Source organism: Rhincodon typus, chromosome 30 (genome assembly GCF_021869965.1).
Source record: "Rhincodon typus isolate 14 chromosome 30, sRhiTyp1.1, whole genome shotgun sequence".
In the NCBI taxonomy this organism is placed as follows: Eukaryota; Metazoa; Chordata; class Chondrichthyes; order Orectolobiformes; family Rhincodontidae; genus Rhincodon; species Rhincodon typus.
The window spans coordinates 31704629-31728469 of NC_063361.1; the positions used below are offsets into that span (position 1 = coordinate 31704629).

The 23841-nt window shown below is 43.5% G+C and overlaps 1 protein-coding gene across 1 annotated transcript in view; it reads right to left on the reverse strand.

The window, feature by feature from the left end:
• Positions 1–23841, reverse strand: part of lasp1 (LIM and SH3 protein 1) — a 164059-nt gene that overhangs the window by 38826 nt on the left and 101392 nt on the right. The window lies entirely within an intron of this gene.

Sequence of the window (23841 nt, forward strand, 5' to 3'; positions counted from 1 at the left end):
CTGGACTGTTAATCCAGAAACCCAGGTAATATTCTGGGGACCTGGTTCAAATCCTGCCATGGCAGATGGTGGAATATTGAATTCAATAATAAAAAAAACTGGAATTAAGGTTTTCGGGGGTAAAAAAAAACTATGCTCTTAGGGAGGCAAAATGCTGTCCGTACCAGGTCTGGCCTATATGTGACCCACAGCAATGTGATTGACTCTGGGCATTTAGGGATGGATAATAAATGCTGGCCGAGCCTACAGTACCCACATCATGTGAATGAATTAAATAACAACTTCCCACAAAGGATTGTGAATCTGTGGAAATCACTAACCCCCAGAGTGCAGTGAAGGGTTGAACACTGAATAAATTTGAAGAGATAAACATAATAATTAGTAATGTGTTAGTAATGGAGAGTGGGCATGAAAGCGGAGTTGAGGCCAAGACGAGATCAGTCATGATTGTATTCAATGGCAGAACAGGCTCGAGGGGCTGAATGGCCTACTCCTACTCCTGGTTCTTGTGTTCTTTCAAAACAGTGGCTCTACCTTTCCGTTCAGGTGTATGTAAAAGATCACATGGCTCTACTTAGTTTCCTGACTACAGCAGCTTGCTGTGTCAAGTTGACTGCCACATTATCTACAACAGTATCTTCAGTCGGAAGTGGCGAATGGATAACTCATCTCGGCCGGCTCCTGAGGTAACAAGCATCACAGACACAACAATTTTATATGCTCCAGGTGATATCAAGAAACAGCTGAAGAGACTAGACACTTCAAAGGCTATAGCTCCCAACAAAATTCCAGCAATAGTACTGAAGGCTTGCACTCCAGGAATAACCATGGCCTTAGCGGAGCTGTACTGGAATAGTTACAATACTGTCCACTCAGCAATATGGAAACTTGCCCTCTGCACAAATCCACCTAGCAAATTCTCAAAAATCAATAGCAACATGATGGAAGAGATCATCTACAGTACTATTAGGTGACACTTGCAAAGGGATAACTTTGACACTCAGCTTGGACTAATCCAGGGCCACTTGGCTCCTGAATCCATTGCAGCCTTGGTCTAACCACGTACAATTCAGCTGAAATCCAGGGATGAGTTGAGAGTGACTGGCCTTGATGTCAAGACACCATTTAACCAAACATGCCATCAAGGGGACCTCACAAAGCTGGAATCCAAGGGAAATATTACCACTGGACGGAGTCATACCTGGCACAAAGGAAAACGGTTGTGGTTTTTGGACATCAATTATCTCAGCCCCAGGACATCTCTGTAGAAGTTTCATAGAGCAGGGTGCTTCACACCTTCATCTAGGACCTATCACTAAAAGATCAGAGGTGAAGATATTTACTGATGATTACACAATGTTCAGCACTATCTGTAACTCCTCAGTCAACTTCCAGTTTTGGACTGATTAATGGCAAGTAACATATACAAAACACAAGTGAAAATTCCAGCAAAGCTGGAAGAACAACACCTCATTTTCCACCTAGGGACCCTGCAGTCTTCCGGACTCGCTATCGAATTCAATAGCTTTAAGGCTTGAGCTCTCCCATATCCTTATCCCAACCCCCACAACCAGGCCTTGTTATCACACAATAAAAACTGAAAGAACTGTGGACGCTGTAAATCAGGAATAAAAACAGAAATTACTGGAAAAGCTCAGCAGGTCTGGCAGCTGTGAAGAGAAATCAGAGTTAACGTTTTGGGTTGTTTCTTGTTATCACATAGTCTGCTATTGTTAGCCGCTAACAGTCCCCTTTAAAGCTATTCATCCACCTAGTAGAATCGTAATCCACTCCTTTGTCTGTCCAACTGTTCTTCTCTCTCTTTGGGCTCTATCCTCACATATCATTTATTCCTTACCCCCTTCCCCACCCTATCTTCTCCACATAAACCAACATTTTCCTAACTGCCATCACTTCTGACGAAGGATCAATCAACCCAGAATGTTAAATTCTGATTTCTCTCCACAGATGCTGCCAGACCTGCTGAGCTTTTCGAGCAATTCCTATTTTTGTGTCTGATTGACAGCATCCACAGTTCTTTTGGCTTTACAAGAAACAAGTGCCAGGTAATGACCAACTCCAACAAAAGAAAACTTAACCATTGTCCGTTGATGCTCAACGGCATTATCATCACCGGATCCCTAACTAATGTCTTCCTGAGAGTGACCATTAACCAGAAACAGTATTTAACTGGTAAGTCCAATTCAATAGTTACAAGAGCAGATCAGAGGCCAGGAATCCTGCGGTGAGTAACTCACATCTGACTTTCCAAAGCCTGTCCACCATCTACAAGGCACAGGAGTGTGATGGAATACTCCCCACTTGCCTGGATGAGTGCAGCCGCAAGAAACAAATCAAGAAGCTTGACACCATCCAGAACAAAAGCAGCCTGCTTGGACTGACAGAGGCAGAAAATGTTGCTTAGATTGGTCCATTTTGAGCAGATGATTCCAAACTAGAACCAACCACCATCTTTAGCTGGAGGAGGATACACCGCAGAAAATGGGGGAGAATGCAAACATCGCTCTTCAATTCATCATGTCACGTTGACACAGAAGCAACTGCATTGGAGATTTAACCCAGAGCTTGGGACAAAGAATCATAGTTGATTCATTGTCCCCAATGAATATTCTAATAGAAATGACCAACAGTTGAAGCTGAGTAGTATAGATGCATTCAAAAGGAAGCCAAATGAGCATTTGAAAGAGAAGAAGAGTTCTGAAGAAGTCATACCAGACACTAAAGAGTGAACTGTTTCCTCTCCACTGATGCTGCCAGATCTGCTGAGTTTCTCCAGCGTTCGCTATGTTTGTTTCAGATTTCCAGCATCCACAGTATTTTGCTTTTATTTAGGAGGAAGAAGATTATGCTAATGATGTGAAGATGAGGAAGAATGTTAGACAGTGTAAATGAAGCATTAGTACCATCACATAGGTGGGCTGAATGGCCTATTCCCACGAGATATGCTCTAGGTAATTTTATACAATCTGAAATTTGGTATTGAGTAGTTTGTAGTTGTTTCAAATGACCAGCACAATATCTTATAGGCCCCTTTACGTCAGTGATAATAAATGATCTGTTCAAGCTGGTGTACTTCTATAGTCTGTCACTTTCCCAGGAGATCCTAAAATTCTCAGTTGTGGTTTCAAATCCCTGCATGATCTCATCCCGCCCAAGATCTGGAGTTTCCCTCAAGCCTCCAAGATTCCAGAGTTTCTCCACTTCTGGCCTCTTGCACGTTGTCTTTTTCAATTACTCCATCAACCGGCAACAGAGCTTAATTATTTAAGATGATAGAAAGCACAAGTGTCAGGTTTCTGTTCTGCAAATTCAGTGTAATATTAAAAGTAGCAACTGAGAACTTTTAGATTTCTTTCAGTCTCATATCCATCACCATTAACATACCAATGTGAACTAGAGGGGAAACCATTTCCATGTAAGGAAAGTTACAATTTTTTCAACTGTCTGAACTAGGTTGTCTTTTGCAGCATCAGAAACCCCAGGCTAGTGGGCTATATCACGCAAGATCCCGGTGAGACTTCAATGTTCATAAGCCTCTAGGGCAATTAGTTAAACCTTTGAACATTCAATCGGCTGAACACATCCAACAATGGAAACTCAGACATTATCCAAACTGATTTCACACACTGATGGTTTTAAAAAAATATCTTTGCTCGTACTGTAAGAAAATATTTCAAAACAAAAAATAAATTCCATTGTGATAGATTCAAAACCAAAACTTCAGCCTTTTATGGTATGTAAAAGTTCAAAATTCTTCAATGTAATACTAAAAGAAAGAAACATCATAGGACCCATATCCTGCCCCAGAGGAGACAATACAGCAGGAACTGATCTCCAGTGAATTTACATTTAATTATAATTAACTTGAGGTGGTGTAGAGGGTAAACAAAACGAATACAACAACTTATATTTATAGTTTGCACTGTTCATTCCTCCTCCACATAAATCTATTCCCTTATCCGGCTTCTATCTATATGGCCAATATGGGACCATTAATGGAATTATACAAGACATTTCATGGTGGAGTTACCAACCAAGATGTGACACCATGCTGTGCAAAATAAGGACAAATTTTGAAAGAGGTTCTTAACTGACATGTGGTAGACAGGCTTATGAAGGGAATCCTTCAGCCTAAGGCCTTAGCAGCTGAAGGCATGTCCATCAACAGTCAAGCAATTCAAACATAGTTAATGTCCAAGTGACCAGAATTGGAAAAGTTTGGATATCTCAAACGATTGTAGGAAGCTCCTGGAGATAGAGAACAGCAAGACCAACAGGTTTGAAAATGAGGTGGAGAATTTTGGCATTTTACTTCAGTGTCTTTTTGTTGGAAGTGTTTGCATTCCTTAGATGATGATGACTTGGTAATTTTTTCAGGTTGAGGCCTACATTAGGATAAATTTCCAGGGCGAGTTTAATCCTGTGCAGACCTATTGGATTATTCTGACGATCGTTGAAAAAAAAAAATCACAAAGCATGCAAAAAGAAAGTGTTTGCACTTTCCTTTAAACCCTTTAATTTAGTTGTATTTGAGATTAGACTGGATAATCGCAAGGTGATAATCACCCAGTCAGGTAACAAAGTGTTGGGTCACTCTATACTTGGAGTGGGAAGGCAGTGTTTGGGAGAATGGATTCTTCTGAAGACTAATCAAAAGGCAAAAAGTCATCATTTGGAGTTTTCATCATGACTAGAGTTGACAAACTTCTGCTCATGTGTACATTCTACAGTCGAGACACAGCACAAGACAACACAATGGTACAATCCTACCATATCTCTCTTCAAGGGAAACAGTTGTAGTTACTCTCCTGAATGAAGTCCCTGTGGCAGAGTGGTCTTGAAAACAAATCTCAATATCTGAACGCGCACAATAGTATCACAACAAGAGCTATTTAGACAAAAGCAATGAAATATTTATGGTCACTCTGTTCTCGCTGGAATTCAGTCCTTGGCCAACAAGCTATAATGAGTGAGAGATAGTAGGAACTGCAGATGCTGGAGAATCCGAGACAACAAGGTGCAGGGCTGGATGAACACAGCAGGCCAAGCAGCATCATAGGAGCAGCTATAATGAGTAACACATTTCTCTACCTAATGGATACCATACTGCATCATCACTCTATTTTTTCTCCCCAGAAGGCCACTGACTCAGTAATTGCACAGAGACAACTTTATAACAGCTAACATCTAAAGGGGAGACAAAGACCTTGCAACCAATGAAGCACTTGAAGGGCTGGTCAGTGCTATAATGTAGGAAACATGACATACAGAACTGGAAACAATGCCTCATTAACACATCTGAAGTGTAGGGGTGGAGTAAACAGGGAGACAGCATTGCCCCTACGCCACATTACACACACAGTTTCCATTTCTTCAGTGCAACATTTGAACCACATTTAAATGAAGATAGTCTCCAAAAGTAAAAAAAGTTCTATGGTCAACATACCAGCTCCCACGTGTCCAATTTCCCACTCAAACTGAAGTCAACTTTTCTGATGGCAAGGCAGCACATGCTAACTTATTACTGACCAGTGTTCACCAACTCTGGCAGAACAGATCATAGGTCACATTTTTAAACCTCCAATCTTCTCCCACTGCTCCCACCCACACTCCCACCTTTGGTCAACCAATATTATTCAGCAATTTCTTACAAATCTTCAATTAGAGTCAGAGATATACAGAGCAGAAATAGACCCATCAGTCCAACTCATCCATGCCAACCAGATTTCCTATATAAATCTAGTCCCATTTGGCCCACATCCCTCTTAACCCTTCCTATTCATGTACCCATCCAAGTGCCTTTTAAATGTTGTTACTGTACATCCCTGGTTAAACTGAGACCACAGTATTTGCTTCCTGCTTATTTTTTTGGAGAGAAGAAAGAAAATAAAAATGGTATTTTAGGCATGAAAGGCCTCAAACCAGCATCCAAGATGGTGGTTGTGATGTGGACCAGAGATGTCTATCCTAAACATTCCCAATGTCGCCACTCCCTCTGAACCCAAAAAGATCAGTCAAGTCTCATTCAACCTGGAAATAAAAAAAATGTGGATGCTGGAAACCAGAAATAATAACAGAAAACAGGTTTCTGATGAAGGCTCTAGGCCCGAGACGTCAGCCTTTTTGCTCCTGTGGTGCTGCTTGGCCTGCTGTGCTCATCCAGCTCTGTACCTTGTTGTCTCGGATTCTCCAGCATCTGCAGTTCCTACTACCCCTACAAAAAACTTCTATGGTCACTGGCTGCCATTCTGAAAAAGACTCCCTTATTCCTACTCTGTCTTCTGCCAGTAGGCCAATCCTGTATCCACACCAGTAGCTTGCCCCTAACACCATGGCCTCTCACCTCATTTAGCAGCCTCCTGTGAGGTATCTTGTCAAGGGCCTTCGGGAAATCCAAATAGATCACGTCCACTGGCTCTCCTTTGTCTAATTTGCTCATTATCTCCATAAAGAATTCTAACAGATTTATCAGGCATTACCTCCCCTTGATGAAGTGATGCTGACTCAGCCCCATTTTACAATGCACTTCCAAGTACTCTGCAATCTCATCCTTAACAGTGGACTTTAAAATCTTACCAACAATCCAGGAAAAGCTAACTGGCCTATAGTTTCCTGTCTTCTGCCTCCCTTCCTTCTTAAACAGGGGTATTACATTAGCTATTTTGCAGTCCTCTGGGACTCTCCCTGACTCCAGTAGTGGTGATCTTTCAGAAATTAATGCCTCCACAGACACAACTATCTCCTTCAGAACTTTGGGCTGTCGTCCATCTAATCTTGGTGATTTATCCACCTTCAGGCCTTTCAGCTTCCTCAGCACCTTCTCCTTAGTGATGGCCACTACATTCATCTCTGACCCCTGACTCTCCTAACGTTCTGGTATGCTACTGGTATCTTCTACGGTGAAGACTGAAACAAACTACCTATTCAGTTCCTCCGCCATTTCTTTATCCACATTTCTACTTTTCCAGCCTCATTTTGCAGCAGTCCAATGTCCACTCTTGCTTATCTCTTACCTTTTAGATGTCTAAACAATCTCTTGCAATCTTCTTTTATACTAATTTGCTTACTCATATTTCATCTTCATCCTTCCCCCCTCTTCCATTATCATCTGCTGGATTTTAAAGGTTTCCCAACCTTCTGGCTTCACCACGTTTTTGCTTTCATGTTGTCCATGACTTCCCTCGTCAGCTACGGCTACCCCATCCACCCCTTAGCAGGCTTCTTCTTCCTCTGGAAGAATTTCTGCTGTGCTTCCCGAATTATCCCCAGAAACTGCTGCCATTGCTGCTCCACCATCTTCCCCGCTTGGCTCCCCTTCCCACCAACTCTGGCCAGCTCGTCCTTCATATCTTTGTAGTTCCCTTTACTCAACTGTAATACTGTCACGTCTGATTCCAGCTTCTCCCTCTCAAACTGCAGGGTGAATTCTATCATATTATGGCCAGTTTCCTAGAGGTTCCTTCACCTTCAACTCCCTAACCATTTCTGCCTCATTACACATCACCAAATCCAGAATTGCCCATTCCCTAGTGGGCTCTGCCACAAGCTGCTCCAAATAACCATCTCATAGATATTGTAAGAATTACTTTTCTTGCATATTGTATTAGTGCCATTCTTACACACCTTTTCTATTTAGTGCTTACTTTCTTCCCCACATTCTGACTCCTCTAGGAGGCCTGGACACAAATCCCATCAGGGTCTTGTATCCTTTGCATTTCCTCAACTCTACACACATGGATTCAACACCTCTTGACTCTATATCACTTCTTGTTATTGATTTAATTTCATTTCATACGAACAAGACAACCCCACCCCTCTGCTGTGGATATTTAAATTTTTTACTAAATAGCCTTGGATATTTAGTTCCCAGCCCTGATTCTCTTGCAGCCACATCTCTGTAATACCCACAAATTGTTTCATATACTGTGCACCTTTAAGTACAACCACCTCAGTTCAGCATTGACTGCCCCTCCCATTCTCATAACTGTCTCCTTATCTGCTATGCCTGAAGTTAGATTGCTGACTCTTTCCACACTCTCTGTCCAATTACTTGTTTTGGAAACTTTAAGAACCCATCGATAATTCTACCACTTGAAGCTGGCTGCTCAGTTATTTGAGAATGGCTTGACATGTGGTGAGCCCGTCTGCTTTAAGCATTGGGCTCCCACATTTATCACAATCAATTTGACTTGGTTCGGGTTTTTAAATCTTTCAACGTTTTACCTTGCTATTTCAATTCTCTTGATTGTTTGCTGTCTTTTACTTTGTAGTTCCCAGGCCTCCCTTATATCGGAGGAAAATAAGTAAGCTAACCTTAGTGCCTTCCAAATTTCCATCCTTGCTTCCCTCGTCATCCTTGGATGTATCTCATCCAGACCTGTTGGGCTGGAACATTTTTCCTTGGAGTGTAGGAGATTGAGGGGTGACCTTATAAAGGTTTGTAAAATCATGAGGGGCATAGATAAAGCGAATAGCAAAAGGTCTTCTTCCCAGGTAGGGGAGTTCAAAACTAGAGGGCATAATTTTAAGGTGAGAGGGGAAGATTTAAAAAGGGACCCGAGGGGCAACTTCTTCATGCAGAATGTGTGGTTCTTATGTGGGATGAACTGCCAGAGGAAGTGGCAGATTCAGGTACAGTTACAACATTTAAAAGGCATTTGGATGGGTACGTGAATGGGAAAGGTTTAGAGGGATATGGGTCAAACACAGGCAAATGGGACTAGTTTAGTTTTGGAAACCTGGTCGGCATGGACAAGTTGGACTGAAGGGTCTGTTTCCGTGCTGTGTGACTCTCCTGACCCTCCTGAACCCACCTCCCCCCTTAAACTTTTTCCATAATTTTCCCTGCAACTGAATCCATCCTGCCCACTATTTGGTTTAAAGCTCTATGCAGAGTCCTAGTTATGTGATACATCAGAACTCTGGCCCCAACTTGTTTCAGGTGAAGCCCATCCCTTTGGAACAGCTCCCTCCTTCCCCAATACTGGTTCCAATATCCAATTAATTCAGAGATAGTAGGAACTGCAGATGCTGGAGAATCCAAGACAACAAGGTGCAGAGCTGGATGAACACTGCAGGCCAAGCAGCATCATAGGAGCGGGAAGGCTGACGTTTCGGGCCTAGACCCTTCATCAGAAATGGGGGAGGGGAAGGGGGTTCTGAAATAAATAGGGAGAGGAGGGGGAGGCGGACAGAAGATGGATAGAGGAGAAGATAGGTGGAGAGGAAACAGACAGGTCGAAGAGGCGCGGATGGGGCCAGTAAAGGTGAGTGTAGGTGGGAAGTTGGGGAGGGAATCGGTCAGTCCAGGGAGGTCGGACAGGTAAAGGGGGCGGGATGAGGTTAGTAGGTAGGAGATGGGGGTGCGGCTTGAGGTGGGAGGAGGGGATAGGTGGGAGGAAGAACAGGTTAGGGAGGCAGGGATGAGCTGGGCTGGTTTTGGGATGTGGTAGGGGGAGGGGAGATTTTGAAGCTTGTGAAATCCACATTGATACCATTGGGCTGCAGGGTTCCCAAGCGGAATATGAGTTGCTGTTCCTGCAACCTTCTGGCGGCATCGTTGTGGCACTGCAGGAGGCCCAGGATGGACAAGTCGTCTGAGGAACGAGAGGGGGAGTTGAAATGGTTCGCGACTGGGAGGTGCAGTTGTTTATTGCGAACCGAGCGTAGGTGTTCTGCAAAGTGGTCCCCAAGCCTCCGTTTGGTTTCCCCGATGTAGAGGAGGCCACAACGGGTCTGCAAAGCGGTCCCCGAGCCTCCGCTTGGTTTTCTGCAAAGCGGCCCCACCATACCTGGCACTTTTCCCTGCAACCGCAGGGAGTGCTACACCTGCCCCCATACCTCCTCCCTCACCCCCATCCCAGGCCCCAAGAAGACTTTCCACATCAAGCAAACTTTCACCTGCACATCTGCCAATCTGGTATACTGCATCTGCTGTACCCGGTGTGGCCTCCTCTACATCGGGGAAACCAAGCGGAGGCTTGGGGACCGCTTTGCAGAACACCTACGCTCGGTTCGCAATAAACAACTGCACCTCCCAGTCGCGAACCATTTCAACTCCCCCTCCCGTTCCTCAGACGACATGTCCATCCTGGGCCTCCTGCAGTGCCACAACGATGCCACCGGAAGGTTGCAGGAACAGCAACTCATATTCCGCTTGGGAATCCTGCAGCCCAAATGGTATCAATGTGGATTTCACAAGCTTCAAAATCTCCCCTCCCCCTAGTACATCCCAGAACCAGCCCAGCTCGTCCCCGCCTCCCTAACCTGTTCTTCCTCCCACCTATCCCCTCCTCCCACCTCAAGCCGCACCCCCATCTCCTCCCTACTAACCTCATCCCGCCCTCTTGACCTGTCCGTCCTCCCTGGACTGACCTATCCCCTCCCTAACTCCCCACCTACACTCTCCTTTACTGGCCCCATCCCCGCCTCTTCGACCTGTCTGTTTCCTCTCCACCTATCTTCTCTTCTATCCATTTTCTATCCGCCTCCCCCCTCTCCTTATTTATTTCAGAACCCCCTTCCCCTCCCCCATTTCTGAAGAAGGGTCTCGGCCCGCAACATCAGCCTTCCCGCTCCTATGATGCTGCTTGGCCTGCTGTGTTCATTCCAGCTCTGCACCTTGTTGTCTCCAATTAACTCAAACCAGTTTCTCCCACACCAATCTTTGAGCCATTGCAGACCTGTTGAATTTCTCCAGCACTTTTTGTTCCGACTTCTAATTGAACTTAATTCTCAGAGGCCACGTTTCCCAATATTTCTGGAGAAAGCTGGATTAGTTAGATACAAATTTAAAAGCATTATTTTTCTTCATGATCTTATTTTTGTCGCAGATTGCTTGCAACTGTAAGAGGAAAACTGGCCATTCATTCTTGGAGACTCCCTTCCCTGCCCTTAAAAATATTTTGATCTTTGCACATACTTTGTCACAGACTAAGATAAGTAATTTCCGTGCAAGCAATCAATACCCTTGAATAATTTACACAGTTGCAGGTCTGTAACAATAAAGCTTTGCAAAATGAATGGCCTTTTAATTTTACTAAGTCCACAGTGCATTCAAAATCCCACCCGAGAGGACAGATCAGGACTTGGTTTAACATCTCGTTTGAGAAACAGCACTGCCAACAGTGCAGCACTCCATCACCGTACTGGAGGATCAGCCTAGATCTCATGCTGAAGTCGAGACTTAAACCCATGATCAGAGGCAGGGCACGTTGCCCTCTGTCAGCATCAGAAATTCAATGCTAAACACAAAAACGGCAGCCAAACAAAGTACAGAAAACATCCTGCTTATTCACTTTGTTTGCGAGAGGCCTCTTGCTGTCAGAAACAACACATGCTTCATTTCCTGGTTTTTCTTATGCAAAACAGCTCAAGTTCCAAGTCCAATTTGAATGAACAGTTGAGGCAAGTCACGTAAAGCAGACAAGATGCTATAGTAAATGCACTTCTAACAGTCACGAACTATTAACAGACACAAAAAGGCATTTGAAGTCCCTGAATAAAAAGGAGGTAAGGCTGCCTAATGTTCTGTGGGTAAAGCAAAAGGGGGACAGGACGAAAAAGCACTTCCAGCTGCTTATTAAAATTTCGACTGGGAGTCTGCAAACAGATCACGTAGACCCATTTGCACTGAAGAAGGGTCCTGACCTGAAACAGAGATAGTAGGAACTGCAGATGCTGGAGAATCTGAGATAACAAGGTGTAGAGCTGGATGAACACAGCAGGCCAAGCAGCATCATAGGAGCAGGAAGGCTGACGTTTCGGGCCTAGACCCTTCAGGCCCAAAATGTCAGCCTTCCTGCTCGGTCTCCTGACCTGAAACGTCAGCTTTCCTGCTCCTCTGATGCTGCCTGGCCTGCTGTGTTCCTCCAGCCCCACACTGTTGTTATCTCTGACTCGTGTCTGCAGTTCTAACTATCTCTGCTCGGAAGGTCACTGTCTACCACATTGTCAAATCTGACAGCCATTTTGTACACAGCACGATCCCATAAATGCCAATGGAGATAATTGTCCAGTTCCTCTCAACTTCTTCTTAGTTCTTCTAAAGAGCTAGTCAACTGGTCCCACACTCCATTGCCATCAAAGTTTCTCTGCTTTAGAGCCGATTCATTTCAGTGATGCTGGCCAAAGAATTTTGGTCAGGAGACTCTAACTACTCTCTGCTCTCTCTCAAATAGTGCCCAGGAGATTTTTAAAGCCACGTGAGCTGCAGCAGCAAGCAGATCGGCACCAGTTCAACGTCACAGAGAAGAGATCGCATTGTAGGGCTCCCTCTGGAACACAGGCCTTAGATTGCGAGTCCAACAAAACTCCATCTGAAGTTCTGAAAAAGGGTCACCGGATCCAAAATGTTAACTGTTTCTGTCTTCACAGATGGTGCTAGACCTGCTGAGTTTCTCCAGCACTTTCTGTTCTTGTTTCAGATTTCCAGCTTCCACAGTTCTTCACTTCTTGTTTAAAATTTCATCTGGGGCACAAACGTGACTAGTTGTACGGGATGCCAGTAGTTGGCATTTGGTTGTGTTAAGGTCTACCTTGCTTAGATTTGCTGCCAGCAACCCTTCCTGCAACACTAGTCTACAGGGATTACTCATACTGGGTGAAGGATTAACCACCGACTGTAGAATTGACTAAATACCAATGGCACTGTCTAGCCTTTCCACAGGACCTGTGGATGAAGTCATTTCACAGCTTCCACGTCGAACCTTTTCAGGCCAACTGGTTTGCACAGCCATCACCAACTCTCAATTTTTATAGAATGACCTGTTGAACAGGGCACGCATGTTGGTAGAACTAAAAACAATTCTGCTCAACTACATATTTATTCTGCTCATCGTTATGCATGTGAACAGTGAAACTGTATACCTGGGTGAACAGAATTTCATTGCAGATCTTCTTTCGGAGCACCCCATGAATAAAACAACCTAGGTATACTTGAAAGTGGTTGTATGATGCGGTTGAGCCAACCTTTTAAAATGTCTAGATTCTCAATCTTGACGAGGAATGATTAGGGGAGTGGAATTTATTTGATAAGTTTTTCTGTAGGAAACTAACATTGAGGCCAACAAAGGCGATATTCCTCACCAAAATAGATGGCTGTTATTCTAAAACAACTTCTCAACCTACTTTTCAAATCCCAACTTGGCCTTATTCTCCCCCATCTCTGCAACTTCCTCCAGCTCCATACTGCACAATCTCTGTGCTCCTTCTGTTCTGACCTCTTGAATATCCCCGATTTTCAACAACTCCTCCACGGATAACTGCTCCTTCAGCTACTGAGTCCTTAAATTCCAGGATTTTCCCTCAAACACTTGTTCTTCTTTCGTCTCTTTTAAGACACCCCTTAAAACCTTACACTTTGACTAAACATTTAGTCATTTGTCCAAGTGCCTCATGTGGTTCAGAATCAAGTCCTACTGGTCAACTTTCCTTCAAAATCCCTCAAAATATTTCACCACATAAAAGGCACTACATAAAAACCAAAAAGTTGTTCTCGTTACACATGGAGTTCAGCAGTGCTAGAAATTTGTCTGTGAGGCCTTTCTATTTACAAAAATTAATGGTGCAATTTGCTGACATACTAACAGGGAGTAGATTGTGAAACTCACTACCACAGGAAGCTTTTGAATCAAACAGCGTAGATATATTTAGGGAGAATCAGAATAAACACGACAGAGAAAGAAGTACAAAGAATCACAGATTGAAACGAGGATACAATAGGAAGTGGCTTGTGCAGACCATAAACACCAGCATAGAGCAATTGGGCTGAATGGCCAGCTACTATGCTGTTAATTCCATGGAATGACTACACTTTAAGAGAAATTGTCTAATATAGTTTAGGAGATCCTGCATACTTTATAGCTGTTTTATAGAAGAAGCTCTTTCTATTGCTAGTATTTAACCATACCATTTTCCAATACCTGCTATAACACGTCTGTTAATTTTGATCGTGCTGTTTTTCAGGTATTTATTAGCCCGTTAATCCAGTCCCTGGAATCTTTGAAGCTAAATTGACTGCAGTCGTAGCCCAGGGGAAGACTCTCAGACCCAGGTAAAACAGATTCTGTCACCAGGTTAAGGATTAAATTGTACAAATGCTGGGAGCTAGACTTTTGAGACCCAAATCAACAGGCCAACACAAGAGGAGTGTCATGTCTGTGAAACTGAAGACCTTTTGCCTGCAAGGAACAGATTGATTCAATAAGTGTCAACTGCAATTACATTTTTTGAATTATTTAAATTGCCACTTTAATTCTTCTGTATGGATAATAAGCCGACATTCATACAGTAACAAGTCTGAGCATCAGTCAGAGGCCCCTTCAGGCCTTAGCTAAGCAGACTGCACTCACACAAAAAGGTCATTCATTCTGCCCAAAGATCCACATTTAAATGCCAATGTCTGCTGCAGAACATTAAATCATCAGTTTGTTCCTCATTTGCATGTTGACTGGCTGGCCGGCAGGTCTACAATCAGACCAGCCAATTCTTCCTGCATTTACATAAAGCAAGCTTGACACACACTGAATAATCTGGCAATGCAGATAAGTATCTCTGTATAGGATAATCCTACAGATGTACCCAGTGTGAATTTAAGGCTGCATCTGCAGTGAAATGGCATTGAACGCATTCAAGTATATGAATGCTAAATTGCTTCTTTAACAAATCTGAGTCACTTCCCTACAGGGAAACAGGAGACGGCCAAAATCAGTCCTTCGAACTAGTTCAGCCATTCACTTACTTTGTGGTCTGCATCTTAACTCCATCCACTTGCTTTAGTTCAGTAATCTTCAATACCTTTGTCTTCTTTGGTTTTGAGATTTTTCAATCGACTGCTAGCCTCAACAGCTCTGCTGGGGGCAGAAGTCCCATATTCACAATGCCCCAAGGGTAAAGAAATGCTGCCTGGAATTACCCAACTGGTTTAATGCTGATTTTATTTTGACCACATATTTGCAGCATCCCAAAAGCACCAAGTTCCACTCTCAAAACATTACCCAACATTCTCATTCTCTCTCTCTTCCCCCCCCCTCCCTTCAAAGTTGGCTTATCAAGTTGCCCATAGTGCCCAGGGATGTTTAGTTTAGGTGGGTCAGACATGTGAAATACAGGGGTCAGGGAATGGGTCTGGGCGGGATGCTGTTTGGAGAGGTGGTGTGGACTTGTTAGGCCGAATGGCCTGTTTCCATACCGTAGGGATTCTATGATTCTAAGTCTGCAGTGTCATTCAATCATAGTTGATAATGTTTCTCAACCCTATTCTCCTACCTTCTCCCTATTATCCTTGATCCCTTTATAAATCAGGAACCTATCTCTATCTCTGTCTTAAATACACTTAATGACTGAACCTCCACAGCCCTCTGTGGCAATGAATTCCACAGATTCACTGCCCTCTAGTTGAAGAAATTCCTCCTCCTCTGGGGTGGCACGTTGGCTCAGTGGTTAGCACCACTGCCTCACGTCACCAGAGACCCGGGTGACTGTGTGAAGCACTCATTCTTCCCATGTCTGCATGGGGTTTCCTCCCACAGTCCAAAGGGGTGCGGGTTCGGTGGGGATTGTCCATGCTAAATTGCCCGTAGTGTCCAAGGTGTGCAGGTTAGATGGATTAGCCATGGGAAATGCAGGGTTACAGGAATGGGATGGGTCTGGGTGGGATGCTCTTCAGAGGGTTGGTGTGAACTTGGATGGGTGAATGGCTTGTTTCCACACTGTAGGGATCCTATGATTATATCTCAGTTCTAAAGGGTTGTTCCTTCACTCAGAGGCAGTGCCCTCGAATCCTAGTCTCTCCTACTGATGGAAACATCTTCTCCACATCCACTCTATGCAGGCCTCTCTATATTTTATAAGTTTCATTCAGATCTCATTTCTCCCACAATCTTTGAGCCTCTTTAATCTTGTTGACCCTGTGCCAATTTGCTTGTAACTCAGGAGATTACCACCTTTGTGGGCCTGTTTTCAATTTGCACCTAGCTGCTCATTCTCCCTCAACAGAGCCTGTTTCCTCTTTCTAGCTACATCATTGGTACCTACATGGACCATGACAATTGAATGTGTCCCCAGCTCATCTACTGCTGAAACCCTCATCCTTGCCTTTGTATCTCTCGGCTTTGCAATTACAATGAACTCCTGGATGACTTCCAACTTTCTCCTCTGCAAACCTGAGCTTATTAAAACATCTGCTCATACAGTGTAACCATGCATGCTGGCTGGTTTCTAGTTAAGAAATCACCATTCTTAAAATTTTCACCTTAATTTCAAATCCCCTCAGGTCCTCACCCTTTCCCATCCCATAACCTCCTCAAACCTAACAAGCCTCAAATATCTGCACCTCCTCTAGAGCTGGCCTCTTCGGTCTTCCTGATCTGAATTACTCCATGAATCAGTAGCTGTGTTTATAAGTTATCTCGCACCTTGTCTTCCATAATAGCCTCAACTTTGCTCTCCTCCTTTAAAGGCTCTTCTTGAAATCTACACCACTAACCAAGTGAATGATCACCCTGCCCCAATATCCCCTCATGTGGCTCAGTTCCACGTTTTGCCTTCTAGAGCTGCTCCTGCCAAGTTTCTTGGAACATGTCATTCCAGATGATATATATAAGCAAGTTTCTGTTCAATTATGCAAAGCTTACACCAAGTAACTGAGATGCAGTTCAACTTTGTTATCAAACTGTAGACATTTCAGAACCTCCTGTCCATAGCAGCGCACTCACTACTGACCCTACTGGCAATATTGCACTTTCAGGAAAGACCCATTTTGCAAGGTTTAACCATGCATTTTGTTCACCAACATATTCCTGCTAAATACACCTTTTATATCCATTTGCAGAGTCTATGTACAAATTATTATTGCAAACAGCTGATTGATACAATGAATCAAACAGCCTCTTTTTACTTGATATCACAGCTATTGCCCTGATCACGCTGAGCATGAGCTAAGTGATACTCAAGACTAATTGGGACATGACGAACTCCACTGTGCCATACAGATCAATCACCACGCTTATGGATGTACTAATGCGCTTACCTTAGTGCCACACCAGTTTGGGAAATGCACATGAGGAGCCAGGTAGAGCAAACGTGACAATCCGATCCCACAGAAACAAACACAAGCGTGGGCAAAGCCCATTAGTTATGGCTTACACTGCATAAAAATGCATTGTTCAGCACTGTTGGGAAACACATCAGAAATTCCTTATCCCATTCCCAATCTGAAGTAGCCGATTTCAGAGAGGGGTGTCTTGAATTGCTGAGCCAAATTCACTAGGGAGACAAATTTACTCAATCTGGTTATCCACTTCTTGTTACATCATGTGTTTCTTGTGAGTTTTTCTACGCTAACTAAACATGGAGCGGGCTGGTGGCAACAACTTTCTCAAAGTGGTAGTTTTGTCTGTCGGGGATACAAAAATGCACATCAGAATCTTCAGGGAGGACCTTTTTTTTGGCAACACAGCTAGTTGTGATAGCTTGGACTGCACTGCCTGAAAGTGCAGTAGAAAAATGTTCATTAATACCATATTGGAGAGAATTAGATTGCAATTCAAAATGAGAAACGTTGACAGGGTTATGGAAAAAAAGCAGATGAATGGAACTAATTGGAAAGCTCTACCCTAGAACCAGAAGAGGCACAATAGGTCAAATAGCCTTTTTGCTTGATATTATTGCATTATTTCTAGAGAGGTGGGGAAGGAATATTTACCAAAGAATCTTTTTTCTTTGTACCATGCTTGAAGGAGCAGGTGGTTGCTTGGCTGAATAGAGACCATAAATCTCACAGGTATGAAGCTAAATATCTCAGCAACCTATTAAGATTGGACAGTGTGACCTTGACAAAGGATTAATGAATGGCTTTCAACTGTAGGGAGAAAGCTTGCAATTATATTGCTTTCTTCATGACCTCAGATGTCCCAAAGTGGTGAAGCAGCAAAATTTAAGAGCCTTCACTGTTGCACTGCAGGAAGCTAGACTGCAGAAGTTGTTTATCTTTACAAACTGAGGTTTGGGAAGGACAGATGCTGAAAAGCATATTTTCCAACTCTTCTCACAATTCTGCGGAAAGGCATCAGAATGGGTCATCAACAGTGCTATCAAGTCACTTTTGTTCAATAGTAATCTGCTCACCGATACTCAACTTGTGTTCTGCCAGGATCACTTTTGCCCCTGAACTCATTGCAACTTTGGTCCAAACATAGACAAAAAGAGCTCATTTCCAGAGGAGAGGGGAGAATGACTTAACGTCTAGGCCACTTTTGACCATGTGTGGCATCAAGGAGCCCTAGCAGAAGTGGAGTCAATAGAAAACTCTCTGCTAGTTATGGCCATGGCAGTAATTGTTGGAGGTCACTGGCCTCATTCCCAGGGCATCTCTGTAGGAGTTCTTCAAGGTGCTGTTCAAGGTCCAACCATCCTTCAGCTGCTTCATCAGCGACCTTCTCTTCAATACAAGGTCAGAAATGGAGATTTTCCTACTGATTGTACAATGTTGAGCACCATTCACAACTCCCTAGATACTGTGTCCATATTCAGCATGACCTGGACAAATATCCAGTCTAGGGCTGATACGTGGCACAGAGATGCCAGGCAGTGAGCATACCCAGCAAGTGGGAATCTAACCTTCACATTTAAAAGGCATTGCCATCGCTGAATTCCCCACAATCAACATTCAGTTACAGTTACAATAGGAGGAAGCAGTGGTGTAATGGTCATGTCACTGGTATAAAAATCCAGAGGCTCCAGACACAAATTCGAATCCCATATGGTCTATGATGAAATTTAAATTAAGTTTAAAAACGTTAGTTTGATGGTGACCATGTAAACAAACTTTATTGTCACTTAGTGAGGGAACTCAGTCATCCTTTCATGGTCTGACCTACATGTGATGCCACACCTTTGTCATAGTCTCAAGTGCCATCGGGGCAATTAGGGATTGGCAATAGATATTGGCCCAGCCATTGACATCCATATCCCATGAAAGAATAAAAATTGACCCAAAACTAAACTGGACTAAGTATATAAATCTGATGGCTACCAGGGCAGGTCAGAGGCTCGGAGTCCTGTAGTGAGTAACTTACTGCTCATCTCCCCATCGCCTGTCTACCAGCCACAAGGAGTGTGATGGAACAGTTGCCATTTGCCCGAGTGGGTGCAGTTTCAACAGTCAAGGAGCTCGACACTTCCAAAATTAGGCATTCCACTTAATTGGCACCCCATCCACCACCTTCAACATTCACTCCCTCCACCTCTGACACAGTAGCAGTAATGTGTGCCATCCACCCAGAGGCAGTGCAGCAATGCATCCATTCTTCTTTGTCAGCATCTTCCAAACCCAAGACACTACCACTAGAAGGTCAAACTGAGCAGACACATGGGAACACCACCTCGTGCAAACACCCTCTCAACCCATGCACCATCCTAACTGTGAAGGAACAGTGACATTTTTCAGTGTGGCTAGGTTGAAATCTGGAACTCCCTTCCAGACAGTATGACAGGTGTCCCTAAATCTCAAGGGCTGCAGAGATTTAAGGCAGCAGCTCACCACCAATTTCTCAGAGGCAATTAGCGATGGGCAACATCCAATGAACAAGTAAAAATAAAACCACATCCAATTTGCACATTATGAGCTATCGCCGAAGTGATAAGCATCTGTTGGGCTGTACCAATCAGCACCTTCAGGGAGAAAGGAAAATTTCCAACGAGGGGCAGGGAAGGACTGGCCAATCAGATTGATTGCCCAAGGTTTGACTAGGTTTTCACTCCTTCCCTTAACCCCCCCAACCCCCACTTATGTGTTTCCAGTGACCTTTAATTTAGAATCACAAGGATATGGCATAAACTTTTGCTCAGCTCAGAAACAGACAGTCCAGTGGCCAGAAAGATTAAAGCAAATGCTCCCAGTCCTGTTCACACACAGGCCTTCTGACTTGTAAGGATTGATTTGTTTTGTAAAACAGTCCTAAAGCTCTTTGCAACTAAAAATCAATGAACAATTCACTTCATTTTACACAAACACATTAGTGTGACCTTATCCTTTGATTGGAAATAAAAAGAGTTTAACCAAATGTAAATAAAACAATTTTGGACCAGTGTTACATGCCACTCCCAATGTATATGTAACCTGTTCAATCAACACATTGAAATCCTAAGTTAATCATGGCTATTGAGAAACAAAGACAAAAATAGCTGGAGAAACTCAGCAGGTTTGGCAGTATCTATGGAGAGAGAAAGTGGAATTAACATTTCGGGTCCAGTGACTCTTCTTCAGAATGGACCTGAAACGTCAACTCTGCATAGATGCTACCAGACCTATTGAGTTTCTCCAGCTATTTCTGCTTTTGTTTCTACAGTCTAGCATCTGCAGTTCTTTATTTTTTTTTGTTTAGTGGTTGTATAGTATATTGTTCCCAGTCTCCAGCAATAGCAAATGCAGCTGTAACATTGTTTGAATCAATGAATAAGGACAATCCACAAATTTATCCTACAAAGAAATCCCTTCAGGGTTTTTGGGATAAATATATCCCCTCTAATTTCAAATCACTGAAAGGTGAGAACACAAAACAACGTCACACAGACTCATAAAATCATCAATAATCTCTGAAGACTGAAGTGTGAACTGATCAGCATTTGACACAGGCCATTGCTAATAAGTTGACTAGCACCTTAGGTAACCTCATGTCAACTCAAATCTGAATCAGTGCAGAGGGACTCATGTCACTCTGCAGACTTGACGAGCAACTGGGAAACATCCTCATCTCACAGGATAGAGAGCTCATCGCATTGTGTTTCCACAGCACTTGAGTGTAGGTCATTTGCCATGACTACAGAATCAAATTAAATGGAACTGGAAGTCTTTTGTTAAAGGATCTCAATTGAATGTTTACTCACTGAAGGGATTAAAAGCCATTTGCACTGGGGATACATTGGGTGAATAATGATCTCATCACTACCTATATCTAACTGGCAGAAAGTACAAGGAGGGGAAAGGGTGGAGGGCCTAGAAGAGGAGGATGTAGAGAGACAGAATAAAATACAAAGTTTCTCGGTGATTCAATTGCAGTAGACATTAATGATTATGGGACAGTCTGACAAATGAGGGAGATCCCCAGCTCAAAACACAACACATTCACGATTTGAATGAAGTCAGAAGTGACACGACACCAGGTTATTGTCCAGAGATAGTAGGAACTGCAGATGCTGGAGAATCCGAGACAACAAGGTGCAGGGCTGGATGAACACAGCAGGCCAAGCAGCATCATAGGAGCAGAGAGGCTGACGTTTCGGGCCTATGGAGGGTAACTTCTTCAGGTTAGGCATCCTTAGAAGAGGCTTCGCTCAAGGGATCTCTCTCCCACTGCAACTATCCCTCTTCTATCCGCCTCCCACTCTCTCCCTATTTATTTCAAAACCCCCTTCCCCTCCCCCTTTTCTGATGAAGGGTCTAGGCCCGAAACGTCAGCCTCTCTGCTCCTATGATGCTGCTTGGCCTGCTGTGTTCATCCAGCCCTGCAGGTTATTGTCCAAACAGGTTTATGTGAAATCACAAGTTTTCGGAGCACTGCTCCTTTGTCATCTGATGAGAGCTCACAGACAGATATTCAGGTGATGGATCTATGAAATCTCTCTCGATGGATCTATGAACGTGCTTTTGCTAGAGCTGAGTGAGGACAAAGTATTTGTTCTTCCAATGAAATCAAAGCCCAGCCAACTTCCGCCTCAAATGTAGAACCATCTACTCAAAACCATAGATAACAAGGTGTAGAGCTGGATGAACACAGCAGGCCAAGCAGCATCATAGGAGCAGGAAGGCTGACGTTTCGGGCCTACACCCTTCATCTTTTCTGAAGAAGGGTCTAGGCCTGAAACGTCAGCCTTTCTGCTCCTCTGATGCTGCTTGGCCTACTGCGTTCATCCAGCTCTACACCTTGTTATCTCAGATTTTCCAGCATCTGCAGTTCCTACTATCTCTACTCAAAACCATCTTTCATTTCCCGATATAAGTGGTCCTGTGGGTAGGTCATAGGACCAATACATTGAAGTGAAAAACACGAAGATATTCAGAACGTGTCAAGATTTGCAAAATTCTGCCTCCGCCCTACCTTACACACGTCAACCAAAAAAAATAAATTATGTTATTTCTAAGAGATAGTAAGAACTGCTGATGCTGGAGTCAGAGATAACACAGTGTAGAGCTGGAGGAACACAGCAGGCCAGGCAGCATCAGAAGAGCAGGAAAGCTGATGTTTCAGGTCAGGACCCTTCTTCAGAAATGGGGGAGGGGTCAGAGAGCTCTGAAATAAAGAGAGGAGGGGGGTTATGGCTGAGGATAGTAGGTGGGATGGCGATAGGTTATTTCTAGTTGGTTCAGTTTGGAGATCCTCACCATTAGTCTCTTGGTTGTTCAAGAGTTAAATGCCAACAAATTCTTGCAACACAAAATTGCTGCCAGAGGTCAAAATGCAATGGGAAAGAGGAGATAGGAGTGGGTCATGACCCCAGCTCTGCAACCGGAATTTAAACAGACTTTAAATTACTCAGTGAGTCATCAAGCAAGAATTACTCCGTTCTTTCTATCAGGAAGTTACTTCAAGTTATGCATCTGCAATAGACCCAGAGATGGAGAGTTTTGGAGCCCAACACATGTAAATTACATTACACACAGCATCAGAATGAAAAAAAAAGAGGCTTTGCAGCTATAAAGAAAATCAACAAGTGGAAAGTTTAAGGCCTTCTGAATATCTTCAACCAACCTGTTCAGAGACATGATGGGACTTGAACCCAGGCCATCTGGCTCAGAGGTAGGGACACTACCACACCCCAAGAGCACTCAAGACTTCCTAAATAGCAGGTTGGGTCAGGTAGCACTACTGTTTAATTCACAGTATCGTGAGGAGATGTGCGTGGAGTAAGGCCATTCCAAATTAAAATGGGCCTTGAACACACACAAATGAAATCTTGGCATCACATCAACAACTAGCAACACTAAGGTTCCTGAATAAATCCAAAAGTGATACCAGCAAACGACATTCTTCGACTGCATTTATACAGCACTCAAAACATGGGGGAGAAATGTCCCACGATGCTTCATCATCCAATGATGTTTAACACAGCCACAGAAAGTGACATTGGAACATGGGGTTAAAGGCTTTAGAGTTTTATGGAGTATCCCCTCGAGAAAAAAGCTCACCTCATCCATCTTAAATGGGCAACCCTTTATACCATAAACAGGGAACATTCTTTTCACATCCCCCTGTCCAAACCCCTCGGGATCTTAGAAGTTTCAACCAACTCTCTCCTACCCTTCTAAACTCCAACAGATTTCAACCTGGCCTGTCCAACTTTTCCTCATAACACACAACTCCACCACCATTCCAGATATTAGACTGATAAAACTTTAACTGCCTTACATATTTAAGAAGGTGATTAATCTATTTTTGTTTCTAATCAACATGTTCAGATGTTATTACATACTGCTGAAACAGGCCTCCTGGCTCAAAGATAGGGATACTACCACTGTGCCATAACAGCCCTCGTGATTAATTCTGTAAATAACACTCCAGCTGTGGTGTCATCAGTATAAAATGTATATACCCAGCACAACTGAAGCACAACCTTAGAAATTTTGCATTCAATTTCCCTCACAATAAGTTATTAGTCTATCAACTTTCCTAATTACTTACTGTACCTGCATTCTAGTATACATGCACTGGATACCCAGATCCCTCTGCATCTTAGAGCTCTGCAATCTCTCTGCATTTTAGGCAATATTCTTTCGCATTCTTCCTGCCAAATTCATATTTCCCACATTATACTCCACTCATC